The sequence below is a fragment of the Cnephaeus nilssonii genome (assembly GCF_951640355.1).
Source record: "Cnephaeus nilssonii genome assembly, chromosome: 13".
NCBI classification, from domain to species: domain Eukaryota; kingdom Metazoa; phylum Chordata; class Mammalia; order Chiroptera; family Vespertilionidae; genus Cnephaeus; species Cnephaeus nilssonii.
In genome coordinates, this window is record NC_137084.1 from 73722594 (window position 1) to 73729677 (window position 7084).

Here is a 7084-nt window from a genome sequence, read left to right on the forward strand (position 1 = left end):
AGTATTTCAGTGATTATTCAAATGAATTATTTCAAATGTGGGTTAACTGTCACTATAGTCACTCCAGGTTGGCACATGTAGTACACAGATACTGTAATAATGAAACTCATCATTTTTCTAAACCCATAAAATTTTCAACACCAATAGTGAACCATAATGTAAAACATGATCTTTGAGTGATAATGTCATGTCAGTATAGGTTCATAGAAAGTAAAATAATAATAATAATAAATTACTACTCGAGTAGAAATTATTGATAAGAGGGGAGGCTATGCATGAGTAGGAGCAGGGAGCACATGGGCTACCTCTGTACATTGCTCTGAATTTTATGGTGAACTCCAAACTGCTCTAAAAAATAGTCTATTAAATTATTTTTAATTTACAGGAGCATACTATTGTTATTATGTTTATCAAGAACCATCTTATATAATAAAAGCCCAGCGACCAGAATGACCAGAATGACCAGAGACCAGAACCACCACAGCCCCCTGCTGTGTTGGCCCTTCAAGCAGTTAGGGGTGATCAGATAGGCAGGTGAGCAGCTGGGGTGATCAGGTAGGCAGGCAAGTGGCTGGGGGTGGTCAGGTAGGTAAGCAAGTGGCAGGGAGTGGTCAGGTAGGTAAGCAAGTGGCTGGGGTGGTCAGGTAGGCAGGCAAGTGGCTGGGGGTGGTCAGGTAGGTAAGCAAGTGGCAGGGAGTGGTCAGGTAGGTAAGCAAGTGGCTGGGGTGGTCAGGTAGGCAGGCAAGTGGCTGGGGGTGATCAGGTAGGCAGGCGAGCAGCTAGGGGTGATCAGGTAGGTAGGCAAGTGTCTGGGGGTGGTCAGGTAGGTAGGAGGTAGGCAAGTGGCTGGGGTGGTGAGGTAGGTAGGCAAGTGGCTGGGGTGGTGAGGTAGGTAGGCAAGTGGCTGGGGTGGTCAGGTAGGCAGGCGAGTGGCTGGGGGTGGTCAGGTAGGTAGGCGAGTGGTTAGGGGTGATCAGGTAGGCAAGCAAGTAGTTAGGGGTGATGAGGCAGGCAGGCAGAGCCCCGCGATCAATCACCTCAAAGATGGAAACCTGGGCCACAGCCTGTAAGAGGGATGCTGGGCGGTTGCGACCAGAGGCGCTGGTGGCGGTGGACGCTGCAGGTGGGGCTGGTGCCATGATGGCTCCTGAGCAGGCATGGTGCCTACAGCCTGGCTCAGGCCCCAGAATCACAGCCTCTCCCCCTGGCTTCTGCAGGGCTGGACTGTCACTCCTCCTTCTATGATGCCTGGGAAGATCCAGGACCATTCCATGACTGTGGGCTCTCTGCCAGGGCTCAGCCACCTGACCAGACTCCCCAGCTTGGCCCTGACTACAGAGGAACTGAAATACACTGACATCCACAACATTGGGGCCATGATCACCCCTTTGCACTTCCTGGAGGTGAAACTGGGCAAGAGGCCTCAACCTGTGAAAAGTGAGCTAGATGAGGAGTGGAGGAAAAGGCACCGGCAAAAAAACAAAGTGGCGGCAGCCCCATGCCGGAACAAGAAGAAGGAGCGGAAGGAGTTTCTGCAGGGGAATCTGAGTGGCTGGAGCTCATGAATGTAGAGCTGAAAACCCAGATGGAGGAGCTGAAGCAGCTCATCCTGATGCTCAATCGGCATCGCCCCACCTGCATCGTCAGGACCGACAGCATTAAGACCCCGACTCAAAAGGCAACCCACTGCTGGAGCAGCTGGAGAAGAAGGGACCATGGGCTGGGAGGAGGAAGAGGAGGAGCAGGAGATGAGGAGGGGGAGAAGGAGGAGGGTCCCAGAGGGCTCTTCCTTGCTACATGGAAAACTCTTCAATGAGGCTCAGAATAGCCAGCATCGGCCAGGCTTTTTTGTGAAACTCAGATCAGCCACACCAGGGGAAGAAACCCAAGCTGATGAAACCCAGGACCAAGCGCTGAGACCAAAATAGTCCTGAGGGGGTCCTGTTCTGCCTGAGGCCAGGCTTGCAGGAGGCAGGACAGAGGTTCTGGGCCAGAGAGATGCCCATCCAGGCAGCTGGGGGCACTTCTCTGGCCTCTCCGCCAGGGCACCCACCCAAAGGACCTCCGAGCATCCAGGAAAAGCCATTAAGTTGCAACCCAAATTAGTCTGAGTATGGAACTCAGAGTGAAACTGCAGTCTGCCTGCCCCCACCCCTGACCCTGACCCTGACCCTGATCTTGATGCAAGGCTGGAGAAGGGCACAGTGCCAGGCCCTACTGTACCCACCCACCGTGGTCCAGCTCAGTCCTGCCTGGCGTGGCAGCTGGAGCGCACCCTCGCCGGCCCAGCTGCAGTTGCTGTGGGCATGAGGCACAGGTGCCCTTCCAAAGCACATACTCACTGAATGTTACAGACTGGCTGTCCTGGCAGGGCTTTCAACTGCACATGTTTTTTATATTTTCTTCTTTTTAAATATTTTTTTACAAAAAAAAAGATTTTATACAAGGAATATATAAATGGCTTTCTATAATCACTTGATGTGATACAATATAAATATGCTATGGTTTGTTTGTTATGAATGGATATTCAGCAGTTATGGCCGTTGCATGTAACTTCCAAGTGCTGTAGTCTCTGGGTGTTGGGGATGGCAGGGGTGGGGTGCATTGCATTTCCATCCTGGTAAAAACCCTTCATAGTACTCAGTTCTGTATTGCTCAGTAAACATTACTCTTACTAAAAAAAAAAAAAAAAAAAAGAAAAAAGGAAGGAAGGAAGGAAGGAAGGAAGGAAAGGAAGGAAGGAAGGAAGGAAGGAAGGAAGGAAGGAAGGAAGGAAGGAAGGAAGGAAGGAAGGAAGGAAGGAAGGAAGGAAGGAAAGGAAGAAAGAGAGAGGCCCAGGTCACCGACCGGCGATGCTGTGGCAGGTGTGCGGCCCTGTAGAGGATGGCCCAGGCCAGCCAAGCCATTGCACCCTACGCCTGTTGCCTGCAGAGGGAGGCAACCAGTGTCAGAGGAGGGGGGGGGGCAGAGCTGCACAGATGTCAAGCAGTGGCAGCAGCGGGGGCGGAGCCAGCTGCCTGCGGCCAGGGGAAAGAAAACCCCAATAGGCCCTGATCTTAGGCCAGGCCTAGGGACGCTAACTGAGGGGTCCCAGATTGTGAGAGGGTGCAGGCCTGGCTGAGGGACCCCCCGATGCACGAATTTTCATGCACTGAGCCTCTAGTTATTACATAGAGATACATACTTAAATACTATTTCTAAAATATTTAATGCCTGGGATTCACTTCTACATCATTAGGGGACAAGGAGTGTGAGGGAGCATTATAAGAAAGAGAAAAAAAAAAAAGATTTATCATAATCATTGTGGCTGTGATGGTTACATTGAGGGCCATTACACTATCCTCTCTATTTTTGTGTCTATGGGAAAGTTTCTCCTGGACATAAAATTTAAAAAATCTTTCTTAAGCCTATCAAGATTTTCCACTATATTCACTGGCATTCTAATGTAGGCTCAGGTTTACTCTTTATATCCTTATTTAAATAATAATATTCTTATCACTGCCACAAGGAAGAACGTGGAAGTTATTTCTTCTGTTTTTCTTCTTCTCATATACTTAGAGGTAAAAATAAAGAAGCACAGAACTAAAATAGTGGAGATCAACATTTATGATACATGAAAAGAATGGTTCTTTCATTATTGTATAGTTTAACAAATATTGCTCAATGAAATTATGTTTTAAGTTTCTTGTCACCAATTCTTACCTTAATTTGGATTTATTCTTACATTCATTCTTTTGTAATATTTTAAAAGCATTAATGTATTATAAATTTAGTATCTAGTCTTTTATATTACAGATGAATAAAATTGAGAGTATTTGGATACACAACTGCTCTGACCATTTCCTTCCAGAGAATAGGATAAGTGTAACCATAGTTACTGCTAGATGAAAAACAAAATACATTCTCATAAAAATTACAGCAAGGTCAGCGATCCTATTCATTTGTGTACACAATAAGAATTCTTCCCTGATTCCAATGAGTATACAGAATAAAGTCTGTCATTGTGAAGCTTTTTTTTTTTTTTTGTCACCCCTCAGCCCCGTCAGCTGAACAAAAGGCTATGTGGGGAGGAAACTCCGCAGCTAGCTCATTAGCAGACTATGTTGAGGGAAGTTTAAAATCACCTCTTCTAATTTGATGCTTCCACTAGGATTGTAGTAATATGTAGGTTTGGGTGACTATAGAAATGAATTGCTTTTATGAGATAGAGTAGTGTATTTTTCATTCTACTACCAATATGTTATGGACTTAAATTTTTCAAAATGTTGAAATTCTAACCCCTGCTACCTAAAATGTGACTATATTTAGAGATAGTGTCTTTAAAGTGATAATTAACATGAGGTTATTAGAATGAGCCCTACTCCCAGGTGACCAGTGTCTTCATAAGAAAAGAAAAATAAGACATGTACATGTACAGAAGGAAGACCATTACATACTCAGAGAGTACATGGCTACTTATAAACAAAGGAAAGAAGTCTCAGAAGAAACCCTGTCAACCGGTGGACCTTCTACTTCTATCCTCCAGAAAAATTTGAAAATAAATTTCTGATATTTATACTACCAAGTTGGTGGCACCTTTCAAATGTAGCTCTGGATAATTAATACATATTAGAAAAAAATAGAATTTTTTCAAGATGCCTTTAGAGTATGTGGAAGATACACTCATCTCCTCTGAGAACTAAACCAGAATTACAGCTAAATTATAGAGCAATCAACTTGAATGACCAACTGAAACAGGAATATTACATCTAAGGATTTATAGAAGAAGCTACATAGAGACTGGTAAGAAGGCCAGAAGTGAGGAGAGGGCTGACTCCTACACCCACATTTGGTGACTAAGAAGCCAGAGAAATATCTCAGCTGCAAAAGTCCTCCTGAGGAGCTAGGTCTCAACCCTATGCTGGGACCCCCAACCCATAGCATCAGGGCTGGGAAGAGGAGCCTTCATAGTATCTAGCATTGAAAATCAGCATGGACTCTGTCCTCTGGGAAGAAGAGGGACTCTTATTGAATCTCTTAAAGTCCCAACACATAGGAACTTGCTCTCTCAAGCATCCACCTAGGGTTCCTGTAGGGGGTAGGCGACTCAGGACATACAGGAGTCATAAAGAGAAGTTCTGGGTGGTGTGACCTTGAAGAAAGATCTGGAGAGCCAGCTACTAAGGTCCCAGACCAAGGTCAATATGCCACACTACCCTCAGGTGTTATCTTTTTTGGGTCATGTGCTCCTATTCTTACAGCACCAGCCTGGGGAGTACATTAACCTGATCCTCTAAATACAGGCAAGACTACCCTGCCAAGCTTCAGTCCAATAGAAAGTACTGTTAGCTGCACCCAACAGGGAATGCTAGTGTGCTTTTTCTCTGAAGAAACTATATGCAGACACTCAGACATTGAACCATGAGGCTTTGCAAAGGGGGCCAGTCTCAATGCCCCTACCTCCCCACCCCTGCTAGCCTAGTCAGCACCATCCCCAATGCAAAATGTCTTGATCTGTTTTCCCAAGTCCTCATGGCCACATTCTTCTGAGTTTGGGCTCAGTAAGAAGAAGGGAACACCACTCAGGGCTGGGACCTTCAAAGCATGTCTCCCTCAGAGATTTTGGTCCAGGGCTCAAATGGTGCAGCTACATAATTTAGGGGAGGCATAGTGCTCGCTTCCCTCCCTTGGGTTCAGCCAGTGCCACCAGCAATGGAAGACTGTCTTGATCTGTTTTCCCAGGCCCCAGTAGCCCTGCCTACTGAGTTTAATCCTGCAGTGGGGACAGCTGGCAACACCCAACCTGAAACTGTAGTGTGCTCCTCCTGGGCATTTAAAATTGAAGACTGCAGGAGAGACTGAGTAGTGTGGCTCTGGAGTAGAGGCCACATTCTTCTCACTGGGTGTGTCACCACACTGCTTCCAAGAAGGAGATCCACTAGCCCTATCCTCCTGACCAAATTGCCCTGCCCTACTGAGCTTTCACTGAGTGGAAGGAGCAGTGGGACATCGCCAAGTTGGGCCCATTCTACATTCTTTCTTCAAAAGTTTCTGGAGAAAGTCCAGGCAACTCCAGGGGGTGATGGAGTAGCTGACAAGTGGACACCAACCTCAGAGAGTCTTGGACCTTTTATTGATCGGCCACTAACTCAGAACTACAGAACCTTGATCATTGTACACAGCTTGGTGCCTTCAATGCACACCCAGGCCCAGCAGACACAACCACAATAATTTGTGTAACACTTAGCTCAAGTGACCTAGAAGATTGTGCCACTGAGACCCACAGGGTACCCATATCAAAAAGAATTCATAACAAGCTTGGGAGTCATAGCAGATCAACCTAATACAGAGTCAAACACAAAAAAATGCATATGAAATAGGGAAGCAAAGAAATATGCACCAAATGAAAGAATAAGAGAAATACCAGAAAAAATTAAATGAACAGGAAGCAAGCAAGAAACCAGATGTAGTTTTAATCAATGGTTATAAGGATGCTAAAAGACCCTAGGGGAAGAATGAACAATTTCAATGAAACTTAAACAAAAAGATAATAAACACTAAGTAGGACATAGAAACAATAAAATGAACCAGTCAGAGATAAATATTACAATATCTGAAATTAAAAATACACTGGAAAGAATCAACTGGAGGTTAGGTAAAGCAGGATTAAATCAGTGATTTAGAAAACAATATAACAGTAAGCATCCAAGCAGACCAAAAAAAAAAGAAAAGAGAATTTAAAAGAAAAGGAGGAAAGTCTAAGGGACTTCTAGGACAGCATCAAGCATAATAACATTGGATTCATAGGGGTACCAGAAGGAAGAGAGAGAGCAAGAGATTGAGAACCTGTTTAAAGAAATAGTGGCTGATAACATCCCTAATCATATGAAGGAAAATGTCACACAAGTTGAGAGTCCCTATCAAGATAAACCCAAAGAGACCCAAACTAAGACACATCATAATTAAAATGGCAACGGTTAAAGACAAAAAGAGAATCTTAAAAGCAGCAAGAGAAAGATAGTAAGCTTTCTTCAAGGGAACTCCCATAAGGCTGCAACCTGATTTCTCATCAGAAACACGTCAGGCCAGTAGGATTATATATGAA

General features: G+C 45.1%; 1 pseudogene across 1 annotated transcript; it reads left to right on the forward strand.

Moving 5' to 3' along the window:
* The first annotated feature begins 1223 nt into the window (after positions 1 to 1223).
* On the forward strand, positions 1224 to 1752 carry LOC307110206 (jun dimerization protein 2-like; annotated as a pseudogene). The gene has a single exon. The product of its transcript is annotated as a jun dimerization protein 2-like (transcript).
* The last annotated feature ends 5332 nt before the right edge of the window (positions 1753 to 7084 follow it).